General features: G+C 39.0%; 1 long non-coding RNA gene across 1 annotated transcript in view; it reads left to right on the forward strand.

The window, feature by feature from the left end:
• The window catches only part of LOC115152732 (uncharacterized), an 11,867-nt gene extending 10,264 nt beyond the window's left edge, over positions 1–1,603 (forward strand). Inside the window, exon 3 of the long non-coding RNA XR_003867561.1 lies at positions 1,305–1,603. This is a non-coding gene — a long non-coding RNA (uncharacterized LOC115152732). The remainder of the gene's footprint in view (positions 1–1,304) is intronic.
• The last annotated feature ends 11,558 nt before the right edge of the window (positions 1,604–13,161 follow it).

Here is a 13,161-nt window from a genome sequence, read left to right on the forward strand (position 1 = left end):
AGAGAGAGAGGGGAGAGAGAGAGAGGGGGAGGGAGGGGGAGAGAGAGAGGGAGAGAGGGAGAGGCAGAGAGAGAGGGAGAGAGAGAGAGAGAGAGAAGGAGAGGGAGAGGCAGAGAGAGAGGGGAGAGAGAGAGAGAGAGAGAGGAGAGGGGGGAGAGGGAGAGAGAGAGGGGGGAGAGAGAGAGAGAGAGAGGGGCGTTTTAGAGGTTGTTATTAAGTTCCCCTCTCTCTCTCTCTCTCTCTCTCTCTCTCTCCCCCCTCTCTCTCTCTCTCTCTCTCAGTCAGGACAGACAGAAGGCCCTGACAGATGTGCTGCTGACTTGTATAATATTTGATCAACACTTTTCACAAAAATGACACAAATATACTCTATAAGTGTAGGATTCTGGTAATGAATTCCATTTGAAAGAGTTCTGCTGACTACTTTCTGCTGAGGGCAGTGACTTTTTACAGGGACATACACTGAGTGTACAAAACAAAACATGCTCTTTTGACATAGACTGACCAGGTGAATCCAGGTGAAAGATGATCCCTTATTAATGGAGAGGTGGACATCCTAAAGAAGGATGTTTAAGCCTTGAGACAATTGAGACATATGGATTGTGTATATGTGCCATTCAGAGGGTGAATGGGCAAGACAAAATATGTAAGTGCCTTTGAACGGGGTACGGTAGTAGGTGCCAGGAGCACCGGTTTGAGTGTGTCAAGAACTGCAACGTTGCTGGGTTTTTCACGCTCAGCAGTTTCCTGTGTTTATCAAGAATGGTCCACCACCCAAAGGACATCCAGCTTGACACAACTGTGGGAAGCAATGGAGTCAACATGGGCCAGCATCCCTGTGGAACGCCCTGACGATTTGAGGCTGTTCTGAGGGCAAAAGGGGATGCAACTCAATATTAGGAAGGTATTCCTAATGTTTTGTTCACTCAGTGTCATTTTTACAGTATGAATTTAAAGAACACTACTGCTACCTCAAAATACATAGGGAGATTTCCCTGTGATATGAATGTATTGTCACTGATCACATCCCTATTTGTTGGCCAGGCTAATGGATTCGATTCACTTCCCTCTCATTGGACTCTGATACTACTCTTTTAAGTCACATCAGAAATATCAAAGGGGATGATATAAGCTGTGAAAAGGGAAGCTAGTTGGGAGTGTCCTCCAGTCCACCTCCAACCTTCTCCCCTGAGTCCTCAGCACTCCTCTCTCATCTCTGGAGGGAAGGCTTTTCACATCAAGTTAATTACATCCCTCCTAGCCGCTCAGCTCTCAACGCAGCTCTTTGTCTCTGCTAATCTTAGGATCCCTCAGAACTGGTTGGGTTACACGTCGGAGAGGGGATCTGAACCAGCCTGGAAAACACTTCAAAGTCCAGAGGAGCGAGGGCCGCCATATCACCTCACCGCCCTGGACCACGGTCGGACTTCATGTCTTAGAGCTTATCGTGACCTGGAGTCAAGTTAGCTACCTACTGGAACAGAATAGCTTTTATCTCCTACAAGACATATCTTGATGTTTTTTTATGGCGATGGAAGAGAAGAGAGGTGTCCTTGTTGTTCATAACAATACGGAAATGAATAATAATAATAATAATACATATATTATAAATTCTCTTTCAAGTAAGAATATAGATGGAAGGAATTGGTTCAGTTGTGTGTATCTTGCCTTGTGTTCTGCAGCTCACCCCCCCCCCCCCCCCCATTCACTCCAGAACCAGCACCCTGTCCAAACCACAGAGGGTTAATTCATGACATCATGTCAATATGATGGGGTCGGCAGGTAGACTAGTGGTTAGAGTGTTGGGCCAGTAACCGAAAGGTTGCTAGATCGAATCCCTGAGCTGACAAGGTCCGAGCTGAAATCTGTCGTTCTGCCCCTGAACAAGGCAGTTAACCCCGGTAGGCTGTCATTGTAAATAAGAATTTGTTCTTAACTGACTTGCCTAGTTAAATAAAGGTTAAATAAAATAAAGATGATAAAACTAATGATGTCAGAGAGAATGTGGACAAGGCATAGAAGTAGGAGAGGATTTCCCTTAGCGATCTAAACGCCTCCTTGAACATGATATCCTGGTGATGTCCTTTAGCATGACTATTGAACATGATATCCTTTAGCATGACTATTGAACATGATATCCTGGTGATGTCCTTTAGCATGGCTATTGAACATGATGTCCTTTAACATGACTATTGAACATGATATCCTGGTGATATCCTGGTGATGTCCTTTAGCATGACTATTGAACATGAAATCCTAGTGACTATTGAACCTGATATCCTGGTGATGTCCTTTAGCATGACTATTGAACATGATATCCTGGTGACTATTGAACCTGATATCCTGGTGACGTCCTTTAGCATGACTATTGAACATGATATCCTGGTGATGTCCTTTAGCATGACTATTGAACATGATATCCTAGTGACTATTGAACATGATATCCTGGTGATGTCCTTTAGCATGACTATTGAACATGATATCCTAGTGACTATTGAACATGATATCCTGGTGATGTCCTTTAACATGACTATTGAACATGAAATCCTGGTGATGTCCTTTAACATGACTATTGAACATGATATCCTGGTGATGTCCTTTAGCATGACTATTGAACATGATGTCCTTTAGCATGACTATTGAACATGATATCCTAGTGACTATTGAACATGATATCCTGGTGATGTCCTTTAGCATGACTATTGAACATGATATCCTGGTGACTATTGAACATGATATCCTGGTGATGTCCTTTAACATGACTATTGAACATGATATCCTTTAACATGACTATTGAACATGATATCCTGGTGACTATTGAACATGATATCCTGGTGATGTCCTTTAACATGACTATTGAACATGATATCCTGGTGATGTCCTTTAGCATGACTATTGAACATGACGTCCTTTAACATGACTATTGAACATGATATCCTGGTGATGTCCTTTAACATGACTATTGAACATGATATCCTTTAACATGACTATTGAACATGATATCCTGGTGATGTCCTTTAGCATGACTATTGAACATGATGTCCTTTAGCATGACTATTGAACATGATATCCTTTAACATGACTATTGAACATGATATCCTTTAGCATGACTATTGAACATGATATCCTGGTGATGTCCTTTAGCATGACTATTGAACCTGATATCCTGGTGATGTCCTTTAGCATGACTATTGAACCTGATATCCTGGTGATGTCCTTTAGCATGACTATTGAACCTGATATCCTGGTGATGTCCTTTAACATGACTATTGAACATGATATCCTGGTGATGTCCTTTAGCATGACTATTAAACATGATATCCTGGTGATGTCCTTTAGCATGGCTATTGAACATGATATCCTGGTGATGTCCTTTAGCATGACTATTGAACCTGATATCCTGGTGATGTCCTTTAGCATGACTATTGAACCTGATATCCTGGTGATGTCCTTTAGCATGACTATTGAACATGATATCCTGGTGACGTCCTTTAGCATGACTATTGAACCTGATATCCTGGTGATGTCCTTTAGCATGACTATTGAACCTGATATCCTGGTGATGTCCTTTAGCATGACTATTGAACATGATATCCTGGTGATGTCCTTTAACATGACTATTGAACATGATATCCTTTAGCATGACTATTGAACATGATATCCTGGTGACGTCCTTTAGCATGACTATTGAACCTGATATCCTGGTGACGTCCTTTAGCATGACTATTGAACATGATATCCTGGTGATGTCCTTTAGCATGACTATTGAACATGATATCCTGGTGATGTCCTTTAGCATGACTATTGAACCTGATATCCTGGTGACGTCCTTTAGCATGACTATTGAACATGATATCCTGGTGACGTCCTTTAGCATGGCTATTGAACATGATATCCTGGTGACTATTGAACATGATATCCTGGTGATGTCCTTTAACATGACTATTGAACATGATATCCTTTAGCATGACTATTGAACATGATATCCTGGTGATGTCCTTTAGCATGACTATTGAACATGATATCCTGGTGATGTCCTTTAGCATGACTATTGAACCTGATATCCTGGTGATGTCCTTTAGCATGACTATTGAACATGATATCCTGGTGACGACCTTTAGCATGACTATTGAACATGATATCCTGGTGATGTCCTTTAGCATGACTATTGAACATGATATCCTGGTGATGTCCTTTAGCATGACTATTGAACCTGATATCCTGGTGACGTCCTTTAGCGTGACGTCCTTTAGCATGACTATTGAACATGATATCCTGGTGACGTCCTTTAGCATGGCTATTGAACATGATATCCTGGTGCTTATTGAACATGATATCCTGGTGACGTCCTTTAGCATGGCTATTGAACATGATATCCTGGTGACTATTGAACATGATATCCTGGTGACGTCCTTTAGCATGGCTATTGAACATGATATCCTGGTGACTATTGAACATGATATCCTGGTGACTATTGAACATGATATCCTAGTGATGTCCTTTAGCATGACTATTGAACCTGATATCCTGGTGACTATTGAACATGATATCCTGGTGATGTCCTTTAGCATGACTATTGAACATGATATCCTGGTGACGACCTTTAGCATGACTATTGAACATGATATCCTGGTGATGTCCTTTAGCATGACTATTGAACATGATATCCTGGTGATGTCCTTTAGCATGACTATTGAACCTGATATCCTGGTGACGTCCTTTAGCATGACTATTGAACATGATATCCTGGTGACGTCCTTTAGCATGGCTATTGAACATGATATCCTGGTGACTATTGAACATGATATCCTGGTGACGTCCTTTAGCATGGCTATTGAACATGATATCCTGGTGACTATTGAACATGATATCCTGGTGACGTCCTTTAGCATGGCTATTGAACATGATATCCTGGTGACTATTGAACATGATATCCTGGTGACGTCCTTTAGCATGGCTATTGAACATGATATCCTGGTGACTATTGAACATGATATCCTGGTAACTATTGAACATGATATCCTGGTGACTATTGAACATGATATCCTGGTGACTATTGAACATGATATCCTGGTGACGTCCTTTAGCATGGCTATTGAACATGATATCCTGGTGACGTCCTTTAGCATGGCTATTGAACATGATATCCTGGTGACTATTGAACATGATATCCTGGTGACGTCCTTTAGCATGGCTATTGAACATGATATCCTGGTGACTATTGAACATGATATCCTGGTGACGTCCTTTAGCATGGCTATTGAACATGATATCCTGGTGACTATTGAACATGATATCCTGGTGACTATTGAACATGATATCCTGGTGATGTCCTTTAGCATGACTATTGAACCTGATATCCTGGTGACTATTGAACATGATATCCTGGTGATGTCCTTTAGCATGACTATTGAACATGATATCCTGGTGACGACCTTTAGCATGACTATTGAACATGATATCCTGGTGACGTCCTTTAGCATGGCTATTGAACATGATATACTGGTGACTATTGAAAATGATATCCTGGTGACGTCCTTTAGCATGGCTATTGAACATGATATCCTGGTGACGTCCTTTAGCATGGCTATTGAACATGATATCCTGGTGACTATTGAACATGATATCCTGGTGACTATTGAACATGATATCCTGGTGATGTCCTTTAGCATGACTATTGAACCTGATATCCTGGTGACTATTGAACATGATATCCTGGTGATGTCCTTTAGCATGACTATTGAACCTGATATCCTGGTGACTATTGAACATGATATCCTGGTGATGTCCTTTAACATGACTATTGAACATGATATCCTGGTGACTATTGAACATGATATCCTGGTGACGTCCTTTAGCATGGCTATTGAACATGATATCCTGGTGACTATTGAACATGATATCCTGGTAACTATTGAACATGATATCCTGGTGACTATTGAACATGATATCCTGGTGACTATTGAACATGATATCCTGGTGACGTCCTTTAGCATGGCTATTGAACATGATATCCTGGTGACTATTGAACCTGATATCCTGGTGATGTCCTTTAGCATGGCTATTGAACATGATATCCTGGTGATGTCCTTTAGCATGACTATTGAACATGATATCCTGGTGACGTCCTTTAGCATGACTATTGAACATGATATCCTGGTGATGTCCTTTAACATGACTATTGAACCTGATATCCTGGTGATGTCCTTTAGCATGACTATTGAACCTGATATCCTTTAGCATGACTATTGAACATGATATCCTGGTGACGTCCTTTAACATGACTATTGAACATGATATCCTGGTGACGTCCTTTAGCATGACTATTGAACATGATATCCTGGTGATGACCTTTAGCATGACTATTGAACATGATATCCTGGTGATGACCTTTAGCATGGCTAAATCCTCAGCTGTTGTAAACTACAAAGGTCATTTCATCATGACCACTTAGTTTCCATTTTCATTAGTCCAAAATAGGGCTGCGATGAGATAAAATCCTAAACTTCCGTATTTTAGGTGATAAGCGTGTTATGGTCTTAGAGAATGGGAGGGACGGTGGGGAACCGATCTGGGATATCAGCCTTTTAAAGCAGGGCCAGCTTAGCCAAGGGAGCTTCAGTCTGCTCTGATCTGACATAATGGCTGGTACCCTTTCTTCAGGACTTCAGTCTGCTCTGATCTGACCTGCTGGCCTGTACCCATTCTTCAGGACTGCAGTCTGCTCTGATCTGACGTGCTGGCCTGATACCTATTTGTCAGGACCACTAAGCTTCAGTTTAGTCGTCAGTTTAGTTTACAAATTTCAGAAGAGCTGGCCTTCACGTTTAATCTTCTCTCCTGGAATCTTTACGTTTCCAACATTGAAGTGTGTTGTTGTGCTCTCTCTAATCCTTCTCACTGCTGTCTGTTTCTAGACTCCTCTATAATCCTTCTCACTGCTGTCTGTTTCTAGACTCCTCTATAATCCTTCTCACCGCTGTCTGTTTCTAGACTCCTCTATGATCCTTCTCACTGCTGTCTGGTTTCTAGACTCCTCTATGATCCTTCTCACTGCTGTCTGTTTCTAGACTCCTCTCTATGATCCTTCTCACTGCTGTCTGTTTCTAGACTCCTCTATAATCCTTCTCACTGCTGTCTGTTTCTAGACTCCTCTATAATCCTTCTCACTGCTGTCTGTTTCTAGACTCCTCTATAATCCTTCTCACTGCTGTCTGTTTCTAGACTCCTCTATAATCCTTCTCACTGCTGTCTGTTTCTAGACTCCTCTATAATCCTTCTCACTGCTGTCTGTTTCTAGACTCCTCTATAATCCTTCTCACTGCTGTCTGTTTCTAGACTCCTCTATAATCCTTCTCACTGCTGTCTGTTTCTAGACTCCTCTATAATCCTTCTTACTGCAGTCTGTTTCTAGACTCCTCTATAATCCTTCTCACTGCTGTCTGTTTCTAGACTCCTCTCTATAATCCTTCTCACTGCTGTCTGTTTCTAGACTCCTCTATAATCCTTCTCACTGCTGTCTGTTTCTAGACTCCTCTATAATCCTTCTCACCGCTGTCTGTTTCTAGACTCCTCTATAATCCTTCTCACTGCTGTCTGTTTCTAGACTCCTCTCTATAATCCTTCTCACTGCTGTCTGTTTCTAGACTCCTCTATAATCCTTCTCACTGCTGTCTGTTTCTAGACTCCTCTATAATCCTTCTCACTGCTGTCTGTTTCTAGACTCCTCTATAATCCTTCTCACTGCTGTCTGTTTCTAGACTCCTCTCAAGAAACAGTAGTCTACATTCACAATACTGGAGACTGAGTATATGACATGCAATAAATTCATGATTTATTTGGTGGCATTTTACCAGGAAAAGACCCTTGAGGTTAGAAACGTGTTCATTCAGGTAACAGGAACTGGTAAGAGGTCAGCAAGAACTCGTCAGCATGTACAAGGTCAATGTACAGTATACATACAAGTCTGCATCAGACCTCGCCTGCCCTGGTCTCTATAGACTCGAGGTGAACAAGTCAAACGGATGTGTGTGATTGGATGTCCAGTGGAGCCTTTATTCGTCTCTGCTCTTATCTGACAGAAGACCTTCAGAGTGGTTGGACAGAGCACAGCAGTTACGCTCGGCTTAGATAACGTGTGGCAGGAAAGTCTCTGCCCTGGAACAGACTGTAATATCTTAGAGAACGTGTGTGGCAGGAAATGTGTGTGGCAGGAAAATCTCTCCCCTGGAACAGACTGTAATATCTTAGAGAACGTGTGTGGCAGGAAATGTGTGTGGCAGGAAAATCTCTCCCCTGGAACAGACTGTAATATCTTAGAGAACGTGTGTGGCAGGAAATGTGTGTGGCAGGAAAATCTCTCCCCTGGAACATACTGTAATATCTTAGAGAATGTGTGTGGCAGGAAAATCTCTCCCCTGGAACTTAATATTTTAGAGAACGTGTGTGTGGCAGGAAAATCCAAGCTGTCTGGGTAGCCTAGTGGTTAGAGCCAGGTAGCCTAGTGGTTAGAGCAGGTAGCCTAGTGGTTAGAGCAGGTAGCCTAGTGGTTAGAGCAGTTAGCCTAGTGGTTAGAGCCAGGTAGCCTAGTGGTTAGAGCAGTTAGCCTAGTGGTTAGAGCAGGTAGCCTAGTGGTTAGAGCAGGTAGCCTAGTGGTTAGAGCAGGTAGCCTAGTGGTTAGAGCAGGTAGCCTAGTGGTTAGAGCCAGGTAGCCTAGTGGTTAGAGCCAGGTAGCCTAGTGGTTAGAGTGTTGGACTAGTAACTGAAAGGTTGCAAGTTCGAAATCCCCAAGCTGACAAGGTAAAAATCTGTCGTTCTGCCCCTGAACAGGAAGTTAACCCACTGTTCCTAGGTCGTCATTGAAAATAAGAATTTGTTCTTAACTGACTTGCCTAGTTAAATAAAGGTAAAAAAAAAATGTAAACAATGAAAGAAAGTACAGTATAATGAGGTACAGTTAGTGGGACGATATTCACAAAAAAGGGACAAATGCTGTTGTTGAATTCATTTTCATATTTATTTATTTAGCTTTAAAACAAATAAAAAAAGATTAACAATGGAGTCTAAATGCAATGGAATGAAATGAACATAAACCCCATCATCTCTGTACTGGACAATGTTCAAATAAAATACATTTATATATACACACTTCTAATAGCTCCTTCATAACAACCGATATGCAGTAACGTGGCTGTTTAAATAGTAATGTATGATGTATTTGATAAGGAGAGCAGTAACATGGCTGTTTAAATAGTAATGTATGATGTATTTGATAAGGAGAGCAGTAACGTGGCTGTTTAAATAGTAATGTATGATGTATTTGATAAGGAGAGCAGTAACGTGGCTGTTTAAATAGTAATGTATGATGTATTTGATAAGGAGAGCAGTAACATGGCTGTTTAAATAGTAATGTATGATGTATTTGATAAGGAGAGCAGTAACATGGCTGTTTAAATAGTAATGTATGATGTATTTGATAAGGAGAGCGATAACGTGGCTGTTTAAATAGTAATGTATGATGTATTTGATAAGGAGAGCGATAACGTGGCTGTTTAAATAGTAATGTATGATGTATTTGATAAGGAGAGCGATAACGTGGCTGTTTAAATAGTAATGTATGATGTATTTGATAAGGAGAGCGATAACGTGGCTGTTTAAATAGTAATGTATGATGTATTTGATAAGGAGAGCAGTAACATGGCTGTTTAAATAGTAATGTATGATGTATTTGATAAGGAGAGCAGTAACATGGCTGTTTAAATAGTAATGTATGATGTATTTGATAAGGAGAGCAGTAACGTGGCTGTTTAAATAGTAATGTATGATGTATTTGATAAGGAGAGCAGTAACGTGGCTGTTTAAATAGTAATGTATGATGTATTTGATAAGGAGAGCAGTAACATGGCTGTTTAAATAGTAATGTATGATGTATTTGATAAGGAGAGCAGTAACATGGCTGTTTAAATAGTAATGTATGATGTATTTGATAAGGAGAGCAGTAACATGGCTGTTTAAATAGTAATGTATGATGTATTTGATAAGGAGAGCAGTAACATGGCTGTTTAAATAGTAATGTATGATGTATTTGATAAGGAGAGCAGTAACATGGCTGTTTAAATAGTAATGTATGATGTATTTGATAAGGAGAGCAGTAACATGGCTGTTTAAATAGTAATGTATGATGTATTTGATAAGGAGAGCAGTAACGTGGCTGTTTAAATAGTAATGTATGATGTATTTGATAAGGAGAGCGATAACGTGGCTGTTTAAATAGTAATGTATGATGTATTTGATAAGGAGAGCAGTAACATGGCTGTTTAAATAGTAATGTATGATGTATTTGATAAGGAGAGCGATAACGTGGCTGTTTAAATAGTAATGTATGATGTATTTGATAAGGAGAGCAGTAACGTGGCTGTTTAAATAGTAATGTATGATGTATTTGATAAGGAGAGCGATAACGTGGCTGTTTAAATAGTAATGTATGATGTATTTGATAAGGAGAGCAGTAACATGGCTGTTTAAATAGTAATGTATGATGTATTTGATAAGGAGAGCAGTAACATGGCTGTTTAAATAGTAATGTATGATGTATTTGATAAGGAGAGCAGTAACATGGCTGTTTAAATAGTAATGTACGATGTATTTGATAAGGAGAGCGATAACGTGGCTGTTTAAATAGTAATGTATGATGTATTTGATAAGGAGAGCAGTAACGTGGCTGTTTAAATAGTAATGTATGATGTATTTGATAAGGAGAGCAGTAACATGGCTGTTTAAATAGTAATGTATGATGTATTTGATAAGGAGAGCAGTAACATGGCTGTTTAAATAGTAATGTATGATGTATTTGATAAGGAGAGCAGTAACGTGGCTGTTTAAATAGTAATGTATGATGTATTTGATGAGGAGAGCAGTAACATGGCTGTTTAAATAGTAATGTATGATGTATTTGATAAGGAGAGCGATAACGTGGCTGTTTAAATAGTAATGTATGATGTATTTGATGAGGAGAGCAGTAACGTGGCTGTTTAAATAGTAATGTATGATGTATTTGATAAGGAGAGCGGTAACGTGGCTGTTTAAATAGTAATGTATGATGTATTTGATGAGGAGAGCTGTAACGTGGCTGTTTAAATAGTAATGTATGATGTATTTGATAAGGAGAGCAGTAACGTGGCTGTTTAAATAGTAATGTATGATGTATTTGATAAGGAGAGCGGTAACATGGCTGTTTAAATAGTAATGTATGATGTATTTGATAAGGAGAGCAGTAACGTGGCTGTTTAAATAGTAATGTATGATGTATTTGATAAGGAGAGCAGTAACGTGGCTGTTTAAATAGTAATGTACGATGTATTTGATAAGGAGAGCGATAACGTGGCTGTTTAAATAGTAATGTATGATGTATTTGATAAGGAGAGCAGTAACGTGGCTGTTTAAATAGTAATGTATGATGTATTTGATAAGGAGAGCGATAACGTGGCTGTTTAAATAGTAATGTATGATGTATTTGATAAGGAGAGCGATAACGTGGCTGTTTAAATAGTAATGTATGATGTATTTGATGAGGAGAGCAGTAACATGGCTGTTTAAATAGTAATGTATGATGTATTTGATAAGGAGAGCGATAACATGGCTGTTTAAATAGTAATGTATGATGTATTTGATAAGGAGAGCTGTAACGTGGCTGTTTAAATAGTAATGTATGATGTATTTGATAAGGAGAGCAGTAACATGGCTGTTTAAATAGTAATGTATGATGTATTTGATAAGGAGAGCAGTAACATGGCTGTTTAAATAGTAATGTATGATGTATTTGATAAGGAGAGCAGTAACATGGCTGTTTAAATAGTAATGTATGATGTATTTGATAAGGAGAGCAGTAACATGGCTGTTTAAATAGTAATGTATGATGTATTTGATAAGGAGAGCAGTAACGTGGCTGTTTAAATAGTAATGTATTTGATAAGGAGAGCAGTAACATGGCTGTTTAAATAGTAATGTATGATGTATTTGATAAGGAGAGCGATAACGTGGCTGTTTAAATAGTAATGTATGATGTATTTGATAAGGAGAGCGATAACATGGCTGTTTAAATAGTAATGTATGATGTATTTGATAAGGAGAGCAGTAACATGGCTGTTTAAATAGTAATGTATTTGATAAGGAGAGCGATAACGTGGCTGTTTAAATAGTAATGTATGATGTATTTGATAAGGAGAGCAGTAACGTGGCTGTTTAAATAGTAATGTATGATGTATTTGATAAGGAGAGCAGTAACATGGCTGTTTAAATAGTAATGTATGATGTATTTGATAAGGAGAGCAGTAACATGGCTGTTTAAATAGTAATGTATGATGTATTTGATAAGGAGAGCAGTAACGTGGCTGTTTAAATAGTAATGTATGATGTATTTGATAAGGAGAGCAGTAACGTGGCTGTTTAAATAGTAATGTATGATGTATTTGATAAGGAGAGCAGTAACATGGCTGTTTAAATAGTAATGTATGATGTATTTGATAAGGAGAGCGATAACGTGGCTGTTTAAATAGTAATGTACGATGTATTTGATGAGGAGAGCAGTAACATGGCTGTTTAAATAGTAATGTATGATGTATTTGATAAGGAGAGCAGTAACATGGCTGTTTAAATAGTAATGTATGATGTATTTGATAAGGAGAGCGATAACATGGCTGTTTAAATAGTAATGTATGATGTATTTGATAAGGAGAGCGATAACATGGCTGTTTAAATAGTAATGTATGATGTATTTGATAAGGAGAGCAGTAACGTGGCTGTTTAAATAGTAATGTATGATGTATTTGATAAGGAGAGCAGTAACATGGCTGTTTAAATAGTAATGTATGATGTATTTGATAAGGAGAGCAGTAACATGGCTGTTTAAATAGTAATGTATGATGTATTTGATAAGGAGAGCAGTAACATGGCTGTTTAAATAGTAATGTATGATGTATTTGATAAGGAGAGCAGTAACATGGCTGTTTAAATAGTAATGTATGATGTATTTGATAAGGAGAGCGATAACATGGCTGTTTAAATAGTAATGTATGATGTATTTGATAAGGAGAGCAGTAACGTGGCTGTTTAAATAGTAATGTATGATGTATTTGATAAGGAGAGCAGTAACATGGCTGTTTA

Source organism: Salmo trutta, chromosome 18 (genome assembly GCF_901001165.1).
Source record: "Salmo trutta chromosome 18, fSalTru1.1, whole genome shotgun sequence".
Classification (NCBI taxonomy): domain Eukaryota; kingdom Metazoa; phylum Chordata; class Actinopteri; order Salmoniformes; family Salmonidae; genus Salmo; species Salmo trutta.